Source organism: Pongo pygmaeus, chromosome 10 (genome assembly GCF_028885625.2).
Source record: "Pongo pygmaeus isolate AG05252 chromosome 10, NHGRI_mPonPyg2-v2.0_pri, whole genome shotgun sequence".
In the NCBI taxonomy this organism is placed as follows: Eukaryota; Metazoa; Chordata; class Mammalia; order Primates; family Hominidae; genus Pongo; species Pongo pygmaeus.
The window spans coordinates 102,976,144-103,003,577 of NC_072383.2; the positions used below are offsets into that span (position 1 = coordinate 102,976,144).

The 27,434-nt window shown below is 43.9% G+C and overlaps 1 protein-coding gene across 2 annotated transcripts in view; it reads left to right on the forward strand.

Annotated features, from left to right (window-relative positions):
• The window catches only part of CHST11 (carbohydrate sulfotransferase 11), a 306,072-nt gene that overhangs the window by 584 nt on the left and 278,054 nt on the right, over positions 1 to 27,434 (forward strand). The gene's annotated exons all lie outside the window — the stretch shown is intronic.

Sequence of the window (27,434 nt, forward strand, 5' to 3'; positions counted from 1 at the left end):
CTCCTGGCTGCCCAGATCTACCCGGGTCACCGCGTCGGGATGGGAAGGAGAAGGGAAGGTGTGCTTCCCCCTCTTCTTCCTCCCGGCTCCGGGCTGGAGGATGGGACCAGGAGGGGCGGTAGTTTTTTTTTTTTTCTTCTTCTTTTTTTTTTTTTCTTTGTGTCCCTTGTCTGTCTGTCTGCGAGGTAGCAGGGAAACGGAGAGGTGTGGGAAGCAGCCGGGGGTGAGGGGCTGGTTTGAGGAGAACAAAACTCCCTCCCCGCTGCTGCCGAGGTCGGAGGATGAGTTACCTGGAGCCGGCTGCTCTGCGCCCGGGCGAGCCGCCTCTTCCTGGTTGCCGGGCCGGGGGCGAAGGGTGTACGCCCCGGCGAGGTTGCGAGTCCCTGCAGCAGGCTGGGAGCCCGGGACTGGGCTCCCACGTGTCCCGGGCTCTGCGCAGAGCTGAGCAGGTGTGGAGAGTGGTCGGGTGCCCAGCGTTGCCCCTCCACCACGCGCCGGCCGTTTGCTCCCGGGGTCCCGCTCCGCAGTGACCTTGCGGCTGGTGTCCCGGGGCCTGCTCCAGCCCCCAGCCCCTGAGCTGGAAACTCCGAGCTCCTGGGTCACGCCTTGACCACTGCAGTTTTGGAGGAAACTTTGGCCAGGTTCTGGGCTGACCGTCCGTTTGCATCCCCCACTTCTGGGATCCGAGCAACGGGAATCCCCTAGGCGGCGTGGGAATGAACCCCATTCCTCCGGTCCCTTGTGGCTCAGGCAAAGTTCCACGTCCGAAATCTGGACTGGGGGAGGGACGAGGCTCGTCGCTTCCTAGGGGCGCGAGGGAAAGTTTGGGTTCTGGAGAGGGAGGGGCGCCCTTGAGCGCGGCGGCCGGGGGTGAGCAGCTCTGCTGCGAAGCCCAACAGGTAGAACGTTCCGAGAAGCCTTCCGGGTAACACGGGTCTCCCCGCCAAGCCGTGGCTCCCCTGCTCCCTTTTACCCTCCCTTAGCAGCCCCCTGCCGGGCCACGTTGGCTCAGAAATCCATTTTCTACGCCTCCGAGTTGCCTTTCTCAGCGTAGTCACAGCAATAATTTGCTTTTCTAATTGCAAGGAGGAGGGAGGTGGAAACGCATTTCCTTCCAGGGAAGTGGGGTTGGTGTTTTTCATTTTTGCCTCCCGCCTTCTTTCACTGTGTATCTAACACTTTAAGCAGACGCAGTCCCGAATTCATCAAGCCTGCGTTTGGGTCGATGGCAGAGGAATAAAGCTGTTCTTTCCATCAAACAGGCAGGGCTGCAAGCTGCAGATTCCTTGACAGCGCAGGGACAGACGGCCCCTTTGCCCCACTCGGTCTGGAGCAGTTGTTAAGGCAGCCACACTGCCAAGGATATGGTCCGACTCTACCACATGTAACCTCAGGACGTCCGAGCCAGCACTGTTAAAGATGGCTTTTGTTTGCAGCTGGGTATTTTTAGTTTAATGTCAGCAAACTACAGCGGTGTTTGTCTCCTCACCCAAACCTGCGGTTGTGAAACTTCTAAAGGAATTTAAAAATGGACCTGGCTTGCATTCCGGCAGGCAGGCCTTGGTTGCAGTGGGCAGGACCAGACAGCCAGGGGTATCTCAGAGTGCCAAGCTCCTGGGGCCACCGGAGACCAGGCCAGACTCACCCCAGAGCGCCAGAGGACTGGTGGTGTGCAGATACACTGGGGTTCAAACAGTTTAAACAAAGGGCCGGTGATTTGGTCTAGACTCTAGAGCTGTGTTCAGGTTTTGCTGGGACCGTGAATGCCAGTAATGCTCTGTACAAATGCCCAGAACACGGATGAGTGTCAGCCTTCAGCAGGAATGCGCTTGAGCTTCTGTGTACCTGTTAATTGCCCAGGGAAATACAATTGTCATGGAATTCTTTGTGAGAATTGGGAAATAACTTTCTAGCCAAAGATACTAGAAGAAACTTCCAACTTGTAATTGTCACTTTGTGAAAATTTCCAGCTCTTGTTAGAGTCTTAAGTTGACTTGAAAGTGACATCATATCTTTTCAGTCTAGCATTTTGGAAGAGGCAGAGAACCTTTTCTAAGCTTGTGCTGAAAAAGATCCTCTGTCGATGATCCTGCCCCATCCTTTATTTCCCCTTCGAGTCCTATTTTCTCCCATTGTTTATTATTTGGATCTCTATAAATATACTTTTCTGATATTTCCCTCCAATCCATAGCAAATACTACTTTCAAAACATTCTGTTGAATGTAGAATTACAGATAGTTCAATTGAAAGGCCTTCCTTATTTCAAATTACTTACAGTCCACAAAAACTCTGTCAACAGTTTATCATTACACGGGGCATAAAAATATACTTTCAAATCCACATTAAACATTTTCTTTTTGGGGGGTTCATTTTATTAAGCTACACTGTTGATGACCGCTGATGTGGAATCTTTTTCACTGGTCTGAATTTCTTTAAATGTTAAAGATCCTTGCTTCTCTGAAGTATCTTGGGGTAAGGAGAGCTGATCCTTCAGCCTGGCTCTGCAGTTTCTGTCTCTCCAGATCACCCTGGGAGAGGCAGAAGGGACCACAGCATGGCACAGATTGTGTAGCTAAAAATTTGGGGGCCTCTGGCAGGGGTTCCAGATACCTACATGTGAAATAGAAAAATAGTATTGCAAAAGCAATGGGTTCCAGGCTTCGTTGGTGGCTGGAGGGTGTGAGAGGAGGGAGAGAAAGAAAAAAAGGAAGGCGGGGCGCAGTGGCTCATGCCTGGAATCCCAGCACCTTGGGAGGCCGAGGCAGGTGAATCACTTGAGCTCAGGAGTTCGAGACCAGCCTGGCCAACATGGCGAAACCACATCTCTACTGAAAATAACAAAAATTAGCTGGGTGTGGTGGCACACGCCTGTAATCCCAGGAACTCCGGAGGCTGAGGCATGAGAATAGCATGAACCCGGGAGGCAGAGGTTGCTGTGAGCTAAGATGGTACCACTGCGCTCCAGCCTGGGCGACAGAGTGAAACTGTGTCTCAAAAAAAAAAAAAAAGAGACAAAAAGGAGACAGCTGGCAAGGCTGGCTGTCCCTCTCTCCGATTCTAATCTGGGGCCCATTATCTTTTCTAATTCATAGAATTGATTAATTTGCAAATTTGAGTAATTGGTCATCAGTTGCACAAGGGTTTAGCAGAAGTGGGCCTTGTCAGTAGGATAGTTACATTTAGAAGTTTTTGATACTCTGAGTTAATAGTCTTCCTTAAGAATATTTTATAGGGCAAGGACCAGGTTTTAGACTCCATTTTAATCCCGATGTTTTTTGCACAGTGTCTGACAACAGTGGGTTCTCAATAAAATATTTGCTGGGTGAATGCATGAAGTGGTTAAACTCCAGAAGTAGACCCACTTCTCTGGTTTTCAGGAAGGTCACTTCTAGCCTTGCCAAGAATGCCTGGTCAATAACTCTGGCTCTGTCCTGTGGGGACACTTCCTGCCTTCCTGAACTCTGACACGGACCCAGTTTAAACTAATCAGGCGCCAGACAGGAGCTTTCACCGTGGCCTAAATTTGCAGCCTGTGAGGTGTAGGTAGCTGAGGCACTGCTCTGTGTCCTGGATTCTGCAGAAGGTTGGCCTTGTTTAGCCACTAAGGAAATCCATCCATAGAACAGACACCTTCTATGGCCATGAACTATTCCTAAAGCTAGGGAGAATGGAACCACATACCTGTGGTTTCTACACAGGTTTGAGTTCACCAGTGAATGCTTCCTATGAAAGTTCATCAGCTTACATTAAAATGTCTTGCATACCTGCCCCAGATAGCTGGGTTTTGATGGAGCTGTGTCATGCAGTGCAAAGCTGAGAGGCCCCCCAGGCTGCATTAGCGCAGAGTGTGTGAAGGCAGATCTTCAGAACTTTCCTTTTGTGTTACTCCATAGGATTGTGGTTTTTGTTTGAAATCTACTGTTCATAGAAAGAAGCCTTCAGAGGAGAAAGCCTTTTCTCTCCTGTTTGCTTCCTATTATTTTTATTTTTGCAAAATGTTTATTTTCACTGTCACCTGGGATTTCTTTGCCTCGGTTGAATGTATTGAAAGATTATATGCTTTATTTAAAGATGTCTCAGTTTACCCCCTTTCACTTTCACTTGATCAGGTTGAATCTAAAATGCATTTCGCATTATAATTTTAAACTAATTGTAAACATAATATGTGCTCATTTTAGAAAATTTAGGAGGTGGCCAGGTGCGATGGCTCACACTTGTAATCCCAGCACTTTGGGAGTCCGAGGCGGGTGGATCACCTGAGGTCAGGAGTTTGAGACCAGCCTGACCAACATGGTGAAACCCCGTCTCTACTAAAAATACAAAAAAATTTAGCCGGGCGTGGTGGTGCACGCCTGTAATCCCAGCTACTTGGGAGGCTGAGGCAGCAGAATCGCTTGAACCAGGGAGGTGGAGGTTGCAGTGAGCTGAGATCATGCCATTGCACTCCATCCTGGGCAGCAAGAGTTAAACACCATCTCAAAAAAAAAAAAAAAAAAAGAAAAGAAAAAAAGAAAATTTAGGAGGTATAGAAGAAAAACAATCATTATTCCACCACCAAGAGGCAACTGGTACTTTAAAAATATATTATAGAATATATTTATATATTCTATATTTTTCTCAACTATGCAAAATGCATATATATAGTTGAGATAACATCATGCATTTTGTGTCCTGTTTGATAATAAGTATTTTAGACAAATACATCATTATCACAACTAGTTATTAAAGTTAAAGACAAAGTTTAACCCTAACTGTTTAAATGTATAGACTTGCATGCGTCTCCACCTCCCACCCTACCCCTCTGCAGGATGTTAGTCTGGTATTATTTTTTTGCTGTGGTTGCACAAATTTAATGTTACGTTACAGAATCTTTTTGCTTATACATGGAATGAGTTTGGAGTCGTACCAATTTATAGGGGCTGTTCTTAGGTTATACACCTGAAACTTCCACTGAAAAGGTGTCAAGAGAGTCTCAAATATGAGACTGTTATGAATTCTGAAAACAGCATCGAATCACTGAAGGATCTCATGTACCCCATAAATATATACAACTACTATGTACCTACAAAAATTAGCAAGTAAAAAAATAACTGAAGGAGAAGACATTTTTAGCATGGGGTCTCTCCTTGATCATTTAAATGTTTGCACCTCGATGGAGCATTTTCATTGCTGTGCTCAGATGAGACAGATGTAGGTGATCTCCTTTGATTGTTACAGTCCTCATTTTCATTGCCTTCCAAAATAAAAAGGGGTGATCAGGCAACATAGAAAGGGTGGTTTGGGGGTTTCCGTGGGGTGAGGGGTGAGGGAATCCATCCTTCAGGAGAGGTATCTGCTGTTAGTATTTGTCTGGTTGAAAAATCACTTTGTTCATAGCTTTATCAGCACAGTCATTTCAAAACAGGAAGTGAAAGGCTCATAAGCAAAGGCACCACCCTTTCCCTTCTTAAACCCACCAAAAGGACCTCTCTTTAGTCTGGAGGTCAAGTGAAAAAGGCTCTCATGAAAGTCATTGCCAGCAGGCCTCTTCTAAGTTCAGACTCTGAGGAAAACCAAAAGTCATTCTGCTGATTCATTTTTTTTTTCTTTTTAGTTTTTCTTTTGAAGTTTTGGGACACCACCTTTATAACAAATAAAAGGGGAGGCAGTTCTTCCTATGAACAATCTGTTCTTTCAGTTAAAATTTCCTAGAACTTGTAATTTGATGCATCTTAGAGCCAATGTGATTGATTGAAACTTACAAGCAGACTTGTTCTCCTCCTCCCCAGCCCCCTCTCTGTCTGTCTCTCTCTCTTTTCCTTTCTTCTACTCTGTGCCAGGTACTGTTCTTGGCACTAGAGATGTAACACATACATCTCTGCCTTCATGGAACTTAGATTCTAGTGGGGCGGACAGACTTTAAGCAAATGCAGAAGTGACATATATGGTATATCAGATGGTGTTAAGAGAAAAACAAAACAGAGAAGATGGTTGAGGGATGTGAGAGGCAGGGGTTGCAATATAATATAGAGGTAATTAGGGAATGTCATTGATAAGATGACATTGAGAGCAGACACCTGCAGGAAATGAAGGAGCCGGCCATGTTCCAGGCAGAGAGCAACACAAGTCAAGTCTGGTCCCTGAGACAAGAACATGCATGGCAAGGTGGTCAGAGTGCCCAGAGCAGAGGGACGGAGGCAGCCAACAACCGCAGTGGGGAGAGACAAGTCAGAGAGAGACAATTGTTTTGAGCCTTGGGTTTAACTGTAGATGGGAGGGAAGCACTGCAGAAGCTTGAGCAGACGTCTCTTGGGGCAGGGAGGCGGGGAATAAGGGTGGAAGCAATGTAGCAAGATTGAAAATGAAGTCTCCTACTTGCACTTTTTTTTTTTTTTGAGATGGAGTCTTGCTCTGTCACCTAGGCTGGAGTGCAGTGGTACAATCTGGGCTCATTGCAACCTCTGCCTCCTGGGCCCAAGCAGTTGTCCTGCCTCAGCCTCCTGAGTAGCTGGGATTACAGGCATGCACCACCACACCTGGCTAATTTTTGTAGTTTTAATAGATACTGGGTTTTGCCATGTTGGCCAAGCTGGTCTTGAACTCCTGACCTTAAGTGATCCACCCTCCTCGGCCTCCCAAAGTGCTGGTATAGGTGTGAGTCACTGTGCCCAGCTCTACTTGCACATTTGTGCTCATCTTTGGGCAGCCGATAGTATACTTTGGTTAAGTGGTCACCATATAAGTCCCATCTCGCCTCTACCACCTGCTCCCCCTTGACCCCCAACTAGACCATCTCCTTTTTCAATTTTTAAAAATTTATCTTTATTTTTAAAAACAGGGTCTTGCTCTATTGCCCAGGCTGGAGAGTGGTGGTGAGATCACGGCTCACTGGATCCTCGAACTCCTGGGCTCAAGGGATCCTCCTACATCAGCCTCCCAAGCAGCTGGGACTTACAGGTGTGCCACACACCCAGTCCCATTTCCAATTTTTAAAGCAGTAATGAAGAGATCTGAAAAAGAGATTTGAGAAAAATTTTGACTGAGCTTGTAGTGGGAAATTCGTAATATCTTCAGGGTGCAATCGGTGGCATTTGTGACTAAAAATATCCAGAAAAAGTGCCAGACTTAAATCGGCACTCAATAAAAATATAGCGATGAAGTGGATCACTGCTCTGGGAATGGAAGACTCGAGTCCTAGTCTGGGGTCTCCCATGTCCTATCCCCATGAATTATTGTGTATTATTGATTCCAGGACATATTTTTTCACATTTTAGTAATTATGCAATTTGTGTTGTGATTGATGGCATCTCAGCACCGTGCTGCCCTTTAATGAGCAGCTGTTTTGTTTCTTAGTGTTCCATCAAATAGCAGTGTGCCTTCACCATGGATGCCTTCTGAGGCCACCTCTGTAAATTATGAAAGTACTTTATGTAAACTGTGGCATGCTTCATAACCTCAGTAAGTGATGAAAAATGGCATTCCTCCAAGATGCAGAGTCTGAGGGCTCAAAAGTACCTGGTTAGTCTTGAGTACTTGCTTCTCAATGGCCAGACTGGCATGCAGTCTGTCCGTCTTTTTAACTTTGCCTGGCACTTATTTTCAGAGCCCAGGGCTTGTGGTTAGTATTTCTCTGATTAACGATGAGGTTGGTTAAGAGTTAGAATGGGGAGGGTGGGAAGTAAGTGATTTAACTTGGGGCTTGAACCCGGAAGTTCATCTAGAAATGACATAAACATTGCCCAGGGAAAGTATCACCAATGTGGATTTTTGTTTCTTTCAAGGCTACTGAGCTGTCATGACTTTGTCATCTCTCTTTTCTGGCCCTTTTAGAAATGTACTGTAGTTGTTTGTTTTTTTGTATATCTTCTTCCTCTTTTGACACAGCAAGGCATGGATTCTGTCAGGTTCATCTTTATAGCCTCTGACCCTGGCCCAGAGGTGCCTAGGAAACATTTAAAGAGTAAATAATTGATTCTCAAAGATAAGCCTTTCCACCTCGGTCACCAGCCAACCCATGTGCCCAGAACTCAGAAGAAGGAGCCAGGTTGGATTGTCATGTACAAACAGCATCTGCTGTGGTCTGCTCCATTTGTCTCCCAGATCTCTTTGCTTCTGTTTTGCTGTGGTTCAGGGCAGGAAATAGAAATCAGTCTAGGTATTTTATTTTTTAATTTAATTTAATTTTTTTTTGAGACAGAGTCTCACTCTGTCGCCCAGGCTGGAGTGTAGTGGCACCATCTGGCTCCTCTGCCTCCTGGGTTCAAGTGAGTCTCCTGCCTCAGCCTTCCAAGTAGCTGGGATTACAGGTGCCTGCCACCACGCCCAGCTAATTTTTGTATTTTTAGTAGAGACGGAGTTTCACCATGTTGGCCAGGCTGGTCTCGAACTCCTGACCTCAGGTGATCTGCCCACCTCAGCCTCCCAAAAGCTAGGATTACAGACATAAGCCACTGTGTCCGGCCCCAGTCTAGGTATTTTAAGCAGAAAGATATTTACTAGAGGGAATTTGGTGCTTATAAAGGCATTAGGGGGCTGGAGGAATGGGGCTCCAGGAATGTCTCCCAGCTAATGGTAGTAGTTTATATAATAATTTATAAACACACGTATGTTGGCATGGCTGTTCAAAAAAACAAAAAACAAAAAAAACTGACTCACCAGGGATGCTACACCCTCTGAGACTGTGTCTGGAACTATTGAGTTCAAGAACAAACTGATGGCAAAGCCGGAGAGTGGACCCTATAATGCTGTTGCAAAAAACCCTCGTGTCCCCATCTCCATGCTTGCCAGAAGCCAAACACCGCAAAGGCAAGAAGATGGCCTCTGCCTCACATCTGCTTTCGAAATCTCAAGTGAGTGCTTCTGTTTGGGGGAGCCAAATTCACACCTAGAACCTTAGCTTCATAGAAGCCTGGGAAATACAGCTTTTCAATTACCAGCCTCTGCAGGCTAGAAAGCTTTCTAGAAGGAGGGTGGAATGAATGATGAGCAAATAATCACAATACTCACCACACCCTATTGGTAAAACATTTGAGCAGCCATCCCTCAATATATTTTGTTTATAAATAATTTCTGCATATTACTACCATTATCTACGTATCTAGGATAGGATCCTTTCTGACTAGTGACTGCAAACCCATATGTCATTATCTGTTGGATAATTCTGTTGGCTGACTCTTTATCAATTCTGATTCTTTCATCTTTTTGACCTTGTAATGTTGTCCACAAAGATACGATGGAGAGCTAGTACTCAAGAGGGAGGAATGCCATTTTCTTGTGTGCCTGGATTGTGACAATTATCTTCAAGTTGTGGTTTCTTGGCTGGGATCTCTTTAGGCCTCAGTTCTATTTTGTGAGGAATAGGACAGTTAAAAGTAGATAATGTAATCTGTAAATTTACTTATGATTCAGTTGTAAATGGTTATTCATTGAAATATGCTGAGAATGGTGGAATTATTGAGGTGGTCACTCCAGTTCATTTTGTGGTTGAGGATACCTGCCTGAGTTTCATAAGTGAGATGTAATTTGATATGACAGGTTAGATGGGGTTGTTTGTGGCCATTTGTATTCTCGATATAGTTAAATTTTTTTTAGGTTAACTGAAAATGGAAGGTCTGACGTTTAGATGAACAAAAAATGGAAAGTCTGATGTTTCCTTCCCGGACCCCTTTTGTGGCACAGCGTCCACTAGGATTTTGGAACCCCAGGACTAGACCTGCCTTGAATGTCATTGGTTATTGTCAGACCTGCCATTGTCAACTCTGGGTGAAAGTACAGTGTTAACCTGGTGCCAGTTCTAGCAGTAGTGGAGGCTTAGTTTGGCTTTAGATAAGCCATGTGGGGAGGGCTGATATTTCCAGCATCACCAGGACTTGGGTTCTGTCTCATGTAGATATGGATAGAGACAAAGAAACCTGGTAATGGAAGTGTTTCAGTCCTTATCATTCTCTGGCTTGAGTGGTTATCTTAAATGCCTTGGGAGAAAAACTCACAAAAGCAACTCAAGTGAAATAAGCTGGTGGCTGGGTTTCTGTTGGAAACTGTTAACTTCAAAGAATCTCAGAAGAGGGAAACCACAGAGGCCCCTCTAAGGTAGTGTTGTAACAGGACACTTAACATTTCTTAACGGTTGTCATATTTTACCTTTAATATTGCATATGGTCACTTATTATAGTGAAAAGAGCCCAGAATTTGGAGTCTAGACACCAGCTTTTAGGATTTGGCTGTTCCCTATATCCATTTGACATCATTCAAGATATTTTCATTAAATGCTTACTAAGAGTTAAGCTCTGTTCTAGGTGTAGAATCAAACAGGTGAAAATTCATGTCCTCTTGGAACATACATCATAGTGGGGGAGACACAATAACAAATGCATGTTAAATTATAGAGTATGTTTGAAGGTGACAAATGCTGCGGGGGGTGGGGAAGCAAGGAAGGGGGATGTGAAGTGGCAGTGGTGGGGGGATTGAAATTTTAAATAGCATTGTCAGGGAAGTTCTCTCTGCAAAGGTGGCTTTAAAGATTGAAGGAGATGAGAGTAGATGGGAGATGAACCAATGAAATAATAAAGATATTTATTGGATATTATTTACCGAAGGCCAACTTGGGTCAGGCATTGAATATAGATTACTCCCCCACGGGACTCGTATAATGTATACGCTATAATTACCACCATTTTACAAGGGGGGAGACTGAAGCATAGAGCATTATCACTTGTCTAAGATCCCCAGGAGAGGAATGGATGGAATAAGAACCAAACCCGGCTGTATGACTTCATATCCGCTGCTCTGAACATCTGGGAGGGCTCTCATTTGGGCATTACTCTTCCCAGTCACCCCAAAGATTGGTGAGAACAATTGCAATTTAGTGATAGACATTCTGCGAAGGTTGGGACCTTTCTGCCCATCAAAGAATCATTCTGCCCAAATGCCACCAATGCCCCTCCTTGTGAAACAGCTCAAGACTCTATGTGTAAACAGCATCTGGCGTAGTACTTGGCTGCATCCCATGACTTGGGCAAGTGCCTGGCAAGTGTAGGGGCTTAATAATTGATTGAATGAGTGACTGAGTGAAAGTCGCAGACAAAAGATTTGGTCCCCTCGTTTGCCAAGTGAAGGTAGTAATATTACCTCTCTTATGGGTGGCGGTGGTAAAGATTAAATGAGAAGTTAGATGTGAAAATGCATTGGAAATGGATGTAAACCTGTGTAACAAAACTGCATGTCCTGCACATGTATCCTGGAACTTAAAATTAAATTAAATTTAAAAAAAAGAAAAAATGAATGTAAAAGCAGTATAAACATATTGTTGTTAAATAACCTGTGTGGTTCCTCGTTCAAGGATGTGAATCTCCATGTCAACAAGATGCTGTGGTATTTCATTCTGTTTGAAACCTGAGCAAGTTTTTATCCTTTTAACATGTGTGTCCTACACTGTAAGATTTACTGAAAGGATCTGACTTCTATAAGTATGAGGCTCCTGTAAATATCTTCTCTCTGTATATGCTCACCCTCTGTCTGCTGTGCTAACAGGCATACCCTCTGCCAAGGCCAAAACTGTGTAGCAGTTTGCAAAGCAGAGTTTATATTTGGTCAGAAATCAGCCTTGTGTTTTTTTTGCTGAATGCAGTGACCAGAGCATTTCCTCCCAATTATGCACTTAATTACTCCTCAGGTTCCCATTAGCTTTAACAAGTGAAACTTGGGAAATAACAGGAACTGGTCAATGCCATTTCTGAAGCTGAACTCCAAGGAGGATGAAAAGCAGTCATTTCAGAAAAATAACAGTGGTAGCATGGCAGCCCGTATGTGAGCAGTTGTTGGGTGGGTTAGCATGGCTCATTGCACAGGACAGCATCAATTGGCTCTGTGTCTCCACATTGGGCTTGTTCTGTGCTGTGGAGGACTTTAAGGGCTCTTCCTATTTAGGGGTCAGTCCTTCCCACTGCTTAACTGCAGGTGTCATGGAGCTTGCTCTGTGGCTGGCATTTGTAGCTGCGGCACAGACCCATTTCCACCCTTCTTCACCAGACCAGGTGCTGAAATTTAGTTCAAAGACTCCATAACCCTGATCTGGGCTAGGCCCAGCGTTCTTCAACCTGAGGCCAGGCTCACATTTGAAATAGTCCCTGTTAGGCTGCAGAGTTATCATAGAGGAAGGGGAGCATATTTGTCAGGGCTCACATTTCTTTACAAGTTGAACAAGTTTCTATCTTTTTAAGCACCCAGACCTCTTTCCATTCCACCTAATCATTGATTTAGACTATTTGTTCGTAACTGGTTTGGGACCTCCTTCTTCCCCCACAGGGGACAGGTGGCAATGTCTGGAGACATTTTGGGTTGCCATTAACTGAGGAAGGTGTGCTACTGGCATTTAGTGAGTGGAGGCCAGGGATGCTGTTAAACATCCTACAATGGATAGGATAGACTTCCCCACAACAAAGAATAGGCCAGCTCAAAATATCAGTAGTCGGGAAACCCTGAGTTAGTCTGTTCTCATGCTGCTGTGAAGAAATACCTCAGACTGGGTAATTTATGAAGGAAAGAGGTTTAATTGACTCACAGTTCTGCATGGCTGGGGAGGCCTCAGGAAACTTAAAATCATGGCAGAAGGCACCTCTTCACAGGGAAGCAGGAGAGAGAATGTGTGCAAGCAGGGGAAATGCTAGACACTGATAAAGCCATCAGCTCTCATGAGACTCACTCACTATCATGAGAACAGCATGGGGGAAACCACCCCCATGATCCAATTAACTCCACTTGGTCCTGCCCTTGACACGTGGGGATTATTACAATTCAAGGTGAGATTTGGATGGGGACACAGTCAAACCATACCAAATCCTTATTTGATTCAACATTTTTCTGATGCTTTATGAAAAAAACCAGTAACAACAGTGACCGCTTAGCAAATACTTGCTCTGTATCAGACAGTATGTCAGCTGCTGTGTTTGGATTATCCATCCTATTTAATCCCCACCACAACCTTGTGAGATGCGCATTTACCAATCCCATTATACAGGTGAGGAAACTGAGGCTTAGAGAGGTGAAGGAGCCTGCCTAATTGGAAAGCTGGAACAGGATCCTGGCTCTGGTCTAACTGACAGCAAACACTGTACTCTTTACCTCACCAGTATGCCCATCTCCATGTTCTTGGTTTCAGATAATTAGGTCAAGAAGTAATTATTTCATAAAGGCCTTAAGCTCAGCTGTAGACTCTGTAAGTGGGACATTCAGTGATAGCCCCTTCTCTTCTTACCCTACACTGTATCCCTGGTGAGCTCATCCCTTCTCGGGGCCTGGTGTATCATCTGTGTTTAGATGACGCTCATGTCTTTCTTCAACTTGGATGTGACCTTGGGTCGAAGTCTATTCTAGTTCATGTATTACCTCTTATATTACCATCCATCCCCTCTTGGGCAGAATGAGGGGATAGATGTCCTTCCTCTCATCCCTGTGGTACTTTGTGTGTGTACATCTCTAATATTACTCATTCTGATACATTGACTTCTTCAGGGAAGGGGCCATGTCTTGTTTAGCACAATATCCCAACATCTACAATAGAGCCTGGTACATAATGGTCACTCAGTAACTATTTGCTAAAAGAAGGAATACACTGATGGTAATTGGTCACTAAGAAGAAAATCCCCCTTTTTGGGATAGCGGGTATGGAATTTTCAATGCTGATTTGATTTTCATTTTGATTCTATGGTGAGCTGTCACTTAAGAGAGCCAAGAACAACCCCTTTTATACCGTGGCTAAATGTGAACAGCCAAAAAGTGAACAACTGTCAAAGTTGTAGGAATTGCATCACAGTAACCGCAAAGGTAATTAAATGTGTCCCAGAAAGGGATCTGCTAATTTGGTTTGCAATGGGAGGGTCTGAGACAAGACTTTTGTAGAGCAACACTGTCCAGTGGAAATACACTGCTGCTGCACACGAAACTAAATTTTCCAGTAGCCATTTTTACATTGAAAAAAGTAGAAAGAAACAGGTGAGATTAATACCTGAAATATTGCAACAGGTACTCAATATTAAAACTCATTGCAATATTTTACATATTTTTGGTACTAAGTCTCCAGAAATCCAATGTGTATTTTTACAGGATATCTAAATTCAGACTAGCTGCATTTCAAATGCTTACTAGCCATACGTGACTAGGGCTACTGTAATGAATAGTGTAGCTCTAAAGTATTAGAGAACCTTTTCTACATTGAATTAGGGCTTTTTTTTGTCTCCCCTCACCCTAATTAAAAAAAAAAAATTTATGGTGACACAATCTTGCTCTGTCACCCAGACTGGAATGCAGTGGCATGATCATAGTTCACTGCAGCTTTGACCTCCTGGGCTCAAGCAATTCTCCTACCTCAGCCTCCCAAGTAGCTGGGACTACAGGTGTGCACCATCACACTTGGCTGATTTTTGATTTTTTTTTTTTTTGTAGAGACAGGGTCTAGTTAAGTTGCCCAGGCTGGTCTCAAATGCCTGGGCTCAAGGGATCTTGCCTCAGCCTCCTGAAGTACTGGGAGTACAGGCGTGAGCCATTGTGCCTGCCCCTTCCATTTTCTTAAGGGGATGTTGTCTTTCCTGGGTTTTATCTATACCCTTTGGGAACAATATTGATTATCTTAAGGCTCAACATGTTAAATACAAGATATTGGCTGCAAAGTTTTATACACACACACACACACACACCCCTAAAGTCATTTCAGGCCTCTAAGGTATCTTCAAAGTCTTCTAGTTAATCAGTCGCCATCTGAAACTTGATTGTGCTATTGAGATCTTGACACAGTCTGCCATGTAGCAAGAGCAACTGTTACTAGCTCCATTCTACAGATGAGGCAATGGAGACGCAGAAGGATTTAGGGATTTGCTTAAATTTTATTTCAAATGGTTCTAATACCAACGTTTAGCTGCAAAGTCTGGCCCAAGGAACATTCATTCTATTAGGGTGGATGTAAACACACATACTTCACTGTCTTATGGGGCCAGATGCGATTGCTGTTACAAAGAGAGACAAACTGTGAAGGAAAGGGAGAGGAGGGTGATTGATTTTGGTGATGGTGGTGATGGTGGTGGTCGTGGTGGTGGTGTTCGAAGGAAGCCTTCTAGGGAAAGTTGAGGTTTGCACCGGGCTCTGAAGGATGAGTAGAAATTTGCTGGTGGAATCTGGGAATGGGGAGGAAAGACATTCCAGTTGAGGACGCCTGCCAGAGCAGGGAGTGGAGCAGTCAGGAGAGTGATGTCTGGGAATATGGGAGCCCAAGGGTGGAGAGGTGAACCTGGATGGCTCTGAATGCTCTAAAGTTTGAGTTTTATTCTTGGTACCAGGGAGCCACAGAAGGTTTAGTGTCTCCTGTTTTTCAGATGATGAAATTTAAGCTGAATTTAAACTCTCTTGTTTCATTAGAAAGGCAGTAGTTTCAAACTCACTTTCCCAAAATGAACTCGGGGCCATTTGGAAATCGTTTCTATTATCGTCATTTAATGGGAGGTAAGAAGATTATTCATGAACGACTAAAGTGCAAAGTAAGAAAGAGCTTAAAAGCACTCTGTAGTGGGATTTGAAACTCCTCTGTTTTGCGTTGCTCGGGCCAAAATTATAGGCCATGGAGGTTAAATTTCAGTCTCTCAGTTGTTAATGGTGCCCTAGCTTCACCCTCAGAGGGCCCTGGAAGCAGTGGCAGGAGAAAGGGAAAGTGTGTAAATAGTCCCAGGGAAGAGAGTTGCTTGCTTCTATGGGAGCTCATGGGTGTATCCGGGTCAGGCTGCCGCTGTTGGGCTGCCCTAGAGATGAGCAGTGAAGGATGGAGAACAAAGTCAGCTGCTTCATCCTGGAAGCGAGACCCAAGTGCACTGTGTGTGGGGTCTGAGCACATTGTCCCCCTGAAAGATGCCGCCCTGTGTCCTCTTTAAATCAAAAGACTGCCTCATTTTTAGGCTGCCCTTCCTGGGCTGTGGGAGAGGGAATGGAGGTATTGTAGAGCTCATACACAATGTAAAAAGGCATCTCTCTGTGGCTTTCACAATCACTTCTGGGGGCCATTGTGCTTGGTACAAAGCTGAGGGCTGTCTGTATTTTCTCTGCTAGACTGTAGCACTTGACGCCTGTTGATGAATAATTAAGAGCTGGTTTTCTCATAGGGGCATCTCACCACCTTTGATCCCCTTTATTTTCCGTTAAAACATCACCATCACCACCACCACACCACCACCGCTGCCACCACAACCACGACAGGGAGAACTCTTCCAAAGGCTTAATTGGAAAAGAAAGTAATATAATGTAATCACAGATATACAGTGTGTTTTAAAGGGGGCATGTGGACAGGCAAGCTAAAAGGGTTTCTGGATTTATGCTTGCAAATTTATAAAGATTTAGGGATTAGAGATTGGAAGGTCTAATTGAGGTAGTACTTATTATTGCAAGCCTATGCAGAGGTATTGGAACGGAGATTATTTTGCAATTGGAAGAATTAGTGAAATCCTTTAAGAGCCAAGGTTTCATTATATGTAGGGTTTTCTGTATAATTTTGCTGTTCAAAAATGGAAGTGCAGGTTTGAGATCAGAAACCGAACAAGCAATCTTTTAGTTAATTGTAATAAAACAGCTTTTGTTGGGAGAGTGTGAGCCATCATCCGAATGACAATTATGTGCTTAAAAATATTAACTCGGAATAGTGGCCTTGCTCACTTTAGGATAATCCATTGCATTCAGGAGGGAAGCGGCTCAGGGCTCTTTCTTGGGACTCTGCAGGGAATTCTTTCAAGGCTTATGCTGACTTTGTTTCCTGTGCCTGTAAAAGCAAAATGAGATTTTTAAAAATAAATCTAGGGCTGATAGTAAGTGACTTCCTGCAAATGAGATTTGAGGGATGTGCAGGATGTTGTCATTGGAAAGTCACAGCAACATTCCTTTTTTATTTTCATGGGAAATAAACAAGGAATGGATTAGGAACACAGAGGTCATTGCTGAGTGTTCAATCTGTTATAAAACTCCAACAAAGTAGAAAGGGCATTGGGTGGGCATTGGGTGGGGCATCAGGGATCTTGGGTTCTTGTCCTGGTTCTTCTACCCCCTTTGGGGACCCCACATGTGTTACTAACAAATGTAGATGTTGGCAGTTTTCAAACTTCTCCTCTAAGCCCAAGCATGGGGGAAGGTCCTTGGAGGGGGCTGGGGGTCCCAGTAAACCCACCCCCATCAGAGTGGCTCCTTGCTTATCTGTTTCATATTTTGGGGTTCTGAGTAAAATTTTGTTAGAATAAAGTATTTCAGGGCTGAAACCAACAATTTTGCAGTTGACTACTTAGACTATTTCTAAGGTCTCTTCCCAACTCAGATCTGATGCTATTAGCAGTTCTCAGAATCAATACACATTTACATGACGGTTAAATCATAATTAAAATTAATAATTACTGTTCATGCAGTATGAACTGTCTGACATCTGTCCACCCCTCCATCCAGCACTCAAACATTTATTGACCAAATATTTATCTGACCAAAGAGACAAATCTAAATAAGACTTAGTTCCTACCTACAAATAACTTGCAATTTAGCAAGTGGTGACAGACCCATAATTATTAGCTGTAATGCTTTATAATAATGGCTATGGGTGGCTAGGAAAAAAAAAAGAGTAATTAGTTTAGGGGAGGTCAGGGAACTTGACAGAGGAAGGAACATTTGAGCTGGGCTCTGGTCATTTGTTCAGTTATTTAACAAGCATTTGTTGAATGGCTACTGTTTGTGCCAAGACTGTTCCTGTGCTAGGGAAACAGTGGGGGACACAACAGACAATGATCCCTATCTTAATAGAGCTCACGTTCTTGGCATAAAATTTATCAAGGGGCAAGGTTGGTGGCCCCACTGTCTCCTTCACCATCATCTCCCTCCCCTATCCTATGATGCCTCAGAGTAAAACAGTATTTTTTATATATATATATATTTGTGATTATGAAATTAATTCAAGTGTATTACAGAGAATTTTGAAAAAAAGGGACTTACTTCCAAAAAAAGTCACCCCAATCCCTGCCATATATATGCATATATATATATATATATTTATATATATATCCATGGAAAAATAGACCAGAAGGTCAAGAGATTTTTCCTGGGTGGCAGGGATTAGGGATGAATTTTTTTGAAAGTAGGTCCCATATATATATATGACTTTTTTTTAGAAGTAGGTCCCTTATATTATATATATAATATAGTTACAAAGATATATTTTAAAAAGTTATCCCTAATGTATTATTATAAATGTATATAATATATATTTACAAATAAATATATTATAATATATACATATATGTAATACTTGTAATATATAATTACATATATGTAGTTATATAAGTATAAATTATAATTATATATAAATAAATATAAATAATAATATAGTGTAGTATAATAAATATATAAATAAATAGAATTATAATTATAAAAATTATAACAAATACATACAAAAACAATATTACATATATGTTATATATAATAGCATATATTACACATATATGTAATATATGTAATATATACACATATGTGATATAATATATACATATATTTTACACATATATAATAATATATACACATATATGTAAAATATGTAATATATATGTGTATATATATTTACAAAGATGAAATCATCAGGCTTATATTATAGTGTATTTTGCTTTTGCCATGTAGCACCGAATCATGGACATTTTCTCATGTCATTCAGTTTTCTCTGACAACACTGTAATATTCCATCAGATCGACGTATTTTCATTTTGCCATTCTCCTTTGTTGAACATTTTTGGAAAAGATTTTCCCTTTTAAAAAAATGCCATGATTTTTTTTTTTGTGAACTAAACTTTTGTCTGAGTTTCTTAATGTCTCTTTCAAATAAAATTTCAGAGGGGCAATTCACAGGTTATAAACCTTTGAAGGCTCTTGGTAAGTGTAGCCAAATTATTTTCTAGAAGATTGTATCTATTGATGCTCCAACCAGCAGTGTGTGAAAATGTCCGTCTTACTATATCCCAGCTCCTTTTATTAAGCTGTCATCCAGATTCCTGATGGAGCCTTCCTCTATCTCAACATTCATGCTTTCATTGAGTTTTTGGTCCACACTAGACCATAGGCTTTTGGAGGCCACAAACTGTGTCCCCAGTCCCTGGCATGGCATATGACAGACTTGTAATAAAATAAATGTTTGTTGCATACATGCTTGCATGTCTGAATGAATGAGCCAAGGAAGGTAAGGAGAGGTTTCAGTTGATATCTGGGAAGAGAACAGAACTTTCTTCAGATGTCACAAAGTATGTTATTAATGGGCTTCCAGGGATAGGGGGATTCATGAATGGACAAGTAGCTTGCTGTAAAGCCACCTCCACATCCTCAGTGCCTGTCCAAGAGTCCTATAATAGAACATCCTTAGGATTCAAATTCAATGAAAAGATACATTTTCACTGCCACTCACTAGGTACCCATTACAGGTGTTAAATTATTTAGTCTTCTCCACAGCCTGGCAAGGAGGACTGGCCTCATCCTCATTTTTAGGTGGGACTCAGAGAAGTTTTGTAATTAACTTAAAGTAACCCAGCTAATAGTTAGTGTAGCTTGGATGCCCTGGCTCATCTGACTCAAAGTGCTCTAATAAAATTTCTCTCTGCAAAGTGTGGGCTGGCATCTGCAAGAAAAATTTCTTTTTGTGATTTAGAAGGAAAAACATATGGAGAAACCCTATTGTCTGAATGCTGCGTCTTTCCCTAATTCATGGGTTGAAACCTAATCCCAAATATGAGGCTCTTAGAAGGTGGTGGTCTTTGGGACGTGATTAGGTCATGAGGGAGCCCTCATGAATGGGATTAGTGCCCTTATAAAAGAGACCCCAGAGAGACCCTCACCTCTTGTGCCATGGGAGGACACAGTGAGAACCAGGAAGTGGGGCCTTTCCAGACACCAAATCTGCCAGTGCCTCGATCTTGGACTTTCCAGCCTCCAGAATTGTTTGAGCAATAAATTTCTGTAGTTTACAAGCCACCTAGTGCAGGATATTTTGATATAGCAGTCCAAATGGACCAAGACGAGGAACGATCCTTGAGCTGAAAGGAAAATGAACAACTGCTCTGCAGTTGGAAAGACACAATGATAGCTCTAGGAGGCATTGTGCACTCAATGGTCCTCAACTGATGGGAGAAAGGAATTCAGTTATGAGGAAGTTCATTTAGTGAGAAGGTCTCAGAGCTCTTCACATGTCTCCTATGACTCTAAGAAGGGTGATGGCTGGCAGCACCCTGAGAATGAAGCCTCTCCAGGGAGTTGTGTGTTCATGGGGCTCTCAAGTTTGGGAAACAACCCCCCTAAAAGGAAGTGGGGGTGGGAGACAGGGAGAGAAAAACCAAAGCAAACCCATAACTCAAACTGTATCTTTCCTCTTGCAAAAGTGAAAGACATTGCTGATCGTTACATACACACACACACACACACACACACACACACACGGCAGATGGAGCTTCCTGTGTAATATTTCTGTTACTTATATCTCCAGAAGGAAGGCCTGGGTATATTTTAATTTTATTATTTTCTTTTCTTAAACATTAAAAAAATGATTTCCACTAGCCCATACCAGATGACCCCAAAATACACTGTAAGTAAAAATGTGATGTTTGCCACGTGAATGCAGTGCCAGCACCTCTCTTCCACCAGGTCCACGTCCCTAAGCCTTTTTATATCTGAATTCTGGAGTCTCCACTGACCCCTTCCCCATAGTCCCTTTTATGTACACCCTGACTTCCCAGCAACAGAGTGCCAAGGTGGAAGCGGATGAGGGGAAGTGAGAATAAGTCTAAAATAGCTGTCTATTAGGTTTCCTGTTAAGTAGGATGTGGTCAATTAGCTTCGGTTATCTGTAAGTCTAGTTCAGGCTGTTCCTGTTAACAGCTGAGTATTCACGGAGCCCCAGAACATGGAGGTGCTTGCCTGGGAAGGAAAGCAATTATCAGAAATGTTGGGACACAGTCACTACCTTGAGGAAAACCTGTGGGATTTAGCCGTTTGGGAAATAAAGGTGGTGTTCCCTGTGGCCATCAGCAGCAGTGGCAGGCAATTTCAAGAGCTTCAGGAGGTGACTGGAACCGTCTAGTCTCTGGTCATTTGGGGGATGTGATGACATGGTTTGGTTCTTAACGCATAGTGGGAGCGGCAGTGAACTGGTGCCTTCATTCTAGGGGGTTATTGAAAAGGAGGTTTTTAAAACTGGAAATGACAACATGGAGGGAGCCTTTAAACAGTGCATTTCCAAGGCATGTCCAAGGAAAAGCCATTTTCAAAAGAGTCACCTGTCTTTACTTGGCATTTCCAAACTTGCCTCAGATATCTTTCTGAGAGACTCTTAATGTATAGGTAGGAATTGGATGCAACTCCTTCCTTTCCCAACCCAATTCAAATTGGTTTAAGCAAAAAAAAAGAAGTGCCCCCCCCCCTTTTTTTTGGCTCAGGGAACTGAGCCAAACTCAGTGTGGCAGAGACCAAGCACCCTAGGATGTGATTGTTCATGCTGTGTCTGTCTCCTCATGGTGGCAAGATGGCTGCCTGCAGTTCCAGCCTCCATCCCAGCCTTTCAGCAGTCCCAGTAGAAAGAGAGAGTACTTCTTTTTTCCAGCAGTTTCCACAAAAGTCCTGGAATGTAAAGTTCTTAAGGGCAGGGATTTTTATATTTTGTTTACTGTCATCCCCAGCTCCTAGAAAGGTGCCTGTCTTACAGCAAGTGTTCAATAAAAATGTGTTGAGTGAGTAAATCTCATACGTGTGGCTGGGATCACATGCCCAGTTTGAGAGTAAGGCTGGGAGTGAGAGAAAGAAAACCAGAGATGCTCTTATCCAAGATAGGCATCAGATCTTGTTTTTCTGATGAATACAGAACCAAGAGAGGCAAGAGGTAAAAAATATATAATTAGATTTTAAAAAGTCTTGCACTCTTAGGTAGTAGGTAGTAGGTAGTATGCTTGGAAGTTTTTTGCCACTAGGAAAACCTATTTGGACTGAAAATGGCTGCATGAACTTTTGATTCTGTTTACTTCCTGTTGCTAGAAGACAAATGTGTTCCTATGGCTTGAAGAAGCCACAGGACATATTTTTCTCATGTAAGCACGCCACTTGTTGAAGATGGCTCACCACCATGTCTGCCTTCCTGCCAGTGGGAAGAGGGAGAGAGGTCCAGCGGAGAGCATTCCCCTTGGATCCATCACTTTTGCTTAAATCTCACTTAGCTCCAGCCATTTATGTCTGCAGGGGAGGCTGGGAAAGGTAGTCTTTGTTCTGTGTGGTCATGTGCTAAACTTGTGTTTTCTTTATTCTAAAGGAAGACAGAGAATGGATATTGGGGGTCAACCAGGAGTTCTGCTGCAAAAAGTTCTATACTTTAGTTGGTCAGTGCTCTGAGCCCCTGTTGAATTCAGGCCTATCTTTCATAAACATCTGCTTAGTCAGTGCACTGAGTTGATAGTGTCCCCCCCAAATTCTTGTCCTTCCTGGAACCTTAGAATGTGACTTGACTTGGAAATAGGGGCATTGCAGATATAGTTAGTTAAGATGAAGTCAGCCGGGTGCAGTGGCTCCTGCCTGTAATCCCAGCCCTTTGGGAGGCTGAGGCGGGTGGATCACGAGGTCAGGAGTTTGAGACCAGCCTGGCCAAGATGGTGAAACCCCGTCTCTACTAAAAAATATAAAAAATTAGCTGGGTGTGGTGGCGGGTGCCTGTAATCCCTGCTACTCAGGAGGCTGAGGCAGGAGAATCGCATGAACCTGGGAGGCGGAGGTTGCAGTGAGCCGAGATCATGCCACTGCACCCCAGCCTGGGCTACAGAGCAAGACTCCATCTCAAAAAAAAAAAAAAAAAAAAGATGAAGTCATATTAGAGGACAGTGTGCCCTTAATCCATTATGACTAGTGTCCTTATTATAAGAGGAGAAGAGACACAGAAACACACATAAGACCATGTGATAATGGAGGCAGAGACTGGATTGATGCTGCCACGAGCCAAGGAATGCCAGGAGCCACCAGAAGCTGGAAGAAACAAGAAAGGATCCTTCTCTAGAGGCCTCAGAGAGGGCATGGGCCTGCCAACATCTTGATTTTGGACTTGTGGTCTCCAGAACCATGAAGGAATACATTTCTATTGTATTAAGCCACCAGGTTTGTGGCACTTTGTTATAGCAGTCCTGGGAAAATACTGCAGTCTGAAGGAACACATTTCTTGCCTTGACCCTGTAGGGATTCTTTCCAGTTGGAGTCAGGGGATGTGGCTTCTTAGCTTCACCCCTGTGCCGGGATGTGACTCAGCAGAGGTCACTTAACCTCTCTGTGCCATACTTTCCAGCTATGAAATGGGAAGAGAGCTGCCTTTCTGCTCTGCTGTAACACTGCAAAGGTACAGCGTTTCATGACTTCTCATTGCACCCAGAAGAGAAACCCAAATCCTTAGCCTGACTTCAAGGTCCCACCTCACTGAGGCCTGCCTGGTCCCACTTCCTTGTTCCCCTGCCCAGCTGGACTTGCGCCACTCTGCCTTCTTTCAGTGCCTTATGAGCACCAAGCTCTTGCCACGTCACGAATTTTGCACTTGCCGTTCCCTGTGTTTGGCGTGCTTTTCCTTCAGGTCTCATTTAATGTTGCTTCCTCATATTGGCCTTCCCAGTTGGGTGCACTGGAATAAGTTATCACTTAAAAAAAAAATCTACTGTCATACTTTACAATTTTTAGAATTTCTTTCAGTGGTTTTTTAAGCCACTGAAAGAAATGGTTTCAAAAACCAAACCTGGCTGCAGTCACCTGAGCCCACTGTTCCAGCTGGTGGCTTCCTTCTGTAGGGAGTGGTCATGGATTCTCTCACACGTCGATGGGGGGCAATGATATCAGATACGGCAAAGATTGGCCAAGAAAGGGAAGGCATTTTTGGAAAGGGCTTTGGGGTTTCTGATACCTAAATGTCTCATCCAAGTGAACAGAATAGTTACTCATCTATGACATGAAAAAAGAATATCTTTTTGATGTTATTGCAAATAGGACTGTTTCCTTCCTTTCCTTCCTTCCTTCCTTCCTTCATTTCCTTCCTTCCTTCCTTCCTTTCCTTCCTTCCTTCCTTCCTTCCTTCCTTCCTTCCTTCCTTCCTTCCTCCCTCCCTCCCTCCCTCCCTCTCTCCCTCCCTCCCTCTCTCCCTCCCTCTTTTCCTTCCTTTCTCTTGCATTTTTTTTTTTTTTGAAGTTTTGTTCTTGTTGCTCAGGCTGGAGTGCAATCGTACGATCTTGTCTCACTGCAGCCTCCACCTCCCATGTTCAAGCAATTCTCCTGCCTCAGGCTCCTGAGTAGCTGGGATTACAGGAACCCGCCACAATGCCTGGCTAATTTTATTGTATTTTTTTTTTTTTTTTTTTTTTTTTTAGTAGAGACAGGGTTTCACCATATTGGCCAGGCTGGTTTCAAACTCCTGACCTCAAGTGATCCACCCACCTCAGCCTCCCCAGGATTGTTTTCTTGGTTTTATTTTTGGATAGATCGTTGCTGATATAAAGAATGTATGGCTCTTTTTTTTTTCCTATTCCTCACTACCTTCTGCCTTCCTTTTGCCTTCCCCCATCCCTTCTCTTTGCTGAAGACGGTGTGTCATCTGGGGTAGCCCTGGGTATTTACGAGGCAGTGGAGGCTGCTCTGCCACCTGGGGCCAGCTGTGCCCCAGAGCCACATCAAACAGGGAGCCCCCCCCCAAAAAAAAATGAAAGGAGGCCATGTCAAATGGGCAGCTAGTGTTTACTTCTTTTAAGTTTAGGCACATCCTTTACATCCACATTGCTTTATTTTTTAGGTAAGTGGGCTCACCACTTTCCTAGACCAAGTGGCCACTGCCTCCCTTCCCTTTCCCCACCCTCAGTGTCATTTTGACTTTTCCCACAGAGGAAAGGCTTACAGAACTCCAACGTGGTTCTGCTTGCTTAGATCGATGAGACAAGATTTTGGTCCTTTGAGCAAGGTAGGAGTTGTTGTAATAAGAGCTGACAATTACGGAGGATCTAGTGTGTGCCCGGAACTTCACACACATTGCCTCAAATTCTCACAACGACCTCATAAGGTACATGTTACCTTCATATTATGGACAAAGACAGCAGCTCAGAGAACTCATTCCACTTACCCAAGGTTGCAGATTTCAACTCGGGCCCAACTCACTCCAGAGTCTGTGCATCCCCCTGCTTAAGACTTTAATGTCTTAAAAATGTCCTCACTTTTTCTGTCTTTTGGTGGCTTCATGTCTGAAGTCTCTGCGTACTTTTTGGAACAGATGGTGGTTCTCATAGACTTGGCCCAGAGTCAGCATGGGAGAAAGTCATCCTGTCTGAAACAATGCTGATTCAGGTCACCACAGATTCAAGGTTTCTAACCTTGGCTCAACTTAAGAACAACTTGGACATCCTTTCATGTAGTTCATTGATACCCACATGCCTCCTGGTGCAATATCTCCAAAACTGGACTCCTGCATCCTCACATGCTCACCCTTCACACCCCATCCATTCTCCACACCCTTCACATCCCAGTTCCTGAAGGCAGGTCCCTTGGTTACAGTCTCTCCCCATGCATTTGGTTGTTTTTTGTTGAGACGGAGTCTCGCTCTGTCGTCCAGACTGGAGTGCAGTGACGTGATCTCAGCTTACTGCAACCTCTGCTTCCTGGGTTCAAGAAATTATCCTGCCTCAGCCTCTCGAGTAGCTGGGATTACAGGTGCCGGCCACCATGACTGGCTAATTTTTGTATTTTTAGTAGAGACAGGATTTTGCCATGTTGGCCAAGCTGGTCTCGAACTCCTGACCTCAGGTGATCGACCTGCCTCGGCCTCCCAAAGTGCTGGGATTATAGGTGTGAGCCACCGTGCCCGGCCTCCCCATGCACTTTGACTTTTTTTCATTGCACTTCGTTTGTCCATGCAGCAATCCCTCAGGATGTGATTCATTCAGCCTGCAGATTTTGGATAATAAGAGAAGAGAGTTCAGATACAAACTCCCCAATGTTACCTGCATCTCTTTGGTTCCTGCTTTTGGAGAGTAAGGGGTACCTGAGTTTGTTTTATGTCTCTTCTTCAGTATTCTGCTCCACAAGCTCCACATGTACTTGTTCCTCAGTACGCTCCCTTAGTGAGTTTGTTCACTGGGTGACTGAAAGGAACAGATGAGTAGATGAATGACCCAGGAGAGGCCTGGGGTCGGGGAGGACTGTGGCTCTTCTTACCTGCTGATGAAGCTGGCCTGGTGGAGGAGGCTGGAGGCAAAGGTGGGGACGTAGGCTCTGTAGCTTCTTCTGCAAGTAGAGGGTCTGCTGCTGGGGTCAGGGAGGATCTGAACCTGGGCCTGTTTGACTCTACAGTCTCTGTTTGTTTCTACTACTGTCTGCCAAGGTCTGCTGTTTCTACTGCTACATAGTCACCTGCATCTAGATCTTCTTTTTGCCATTGTTGGGAATTGGCATAAGATGGAATGAGATTAGATGGCATCATGGCCAGAGTGACCCATTTCCTAATGGTTCCTCTCCTGGTTAGTGACTGGAGTGGGCGACAGAGACAAGTCATCTTTCAGTGGGTCATTGCCAAGGAGGGAGAGACTGGGCTTGGAGAGCTGTGTGCAGGTTCCTGGGAACAGGCATCCTTGGCTTGAGATCACAAATGGGACAGCCCCATCGTGACGATTCACGATCACATTAACATACTCAGTGCTCTGGGAAGTCCTGCCATTAAGAACCCCAGTTAATCCAGAATTTCTTAAACTTACACAACCACAGAATCTTTTTTGGGGACTGGAGAGGTACCACTTCATTTATTGATTAAATAGTTACTGAGCACCTACCCTGTGCAGATGCTATTCAGACCTGAGATATGGAGGTGACAAGGCAGACCTGGCAAACTTACAATGTTCTCATCTATAAAATGGGTATACAGGAGTGTCTACCTTGCAGGATTATGGTGAGGTCTACATTTAATGAGCTAATGCAGGGTAAGTGTTTGGCACAGCCCAGGGACATTGTAAGTGGTCAGTGATACATATGTATGATTGTTATCACCCTAGTGGAGGATCAGATATTAAACAATTAAACAGGTACCTATTTAGTAACAATGGCGGTAAGTTATACAAAAGAGGACAGGGTGTCAAGAGAGCACATAGCAAGGAAACCTAATGAATGTTGGCAGGTGGGACGGCGGTAGTGGTCACAGAAGGCTCTCTCCTGAGCAAGCCATGCTGAAGCTAAGACATGAAGGATGCGGGGGTTGTTGGAAAAGGGTGGGATGGGAGTGAGGCCTCCTTGCCTTGGGAAACATGGCCCGAATGTCAGGGGCTTACACACACAGGTGCCGTCTGGGGAGTTAAATTCTCTGGACTGTCTATTTCAGAATTAGGGAGGTAGGGGCAGGCTCTAGTAGGCTGTGGGGTCCAGAAATGAATGTCTTT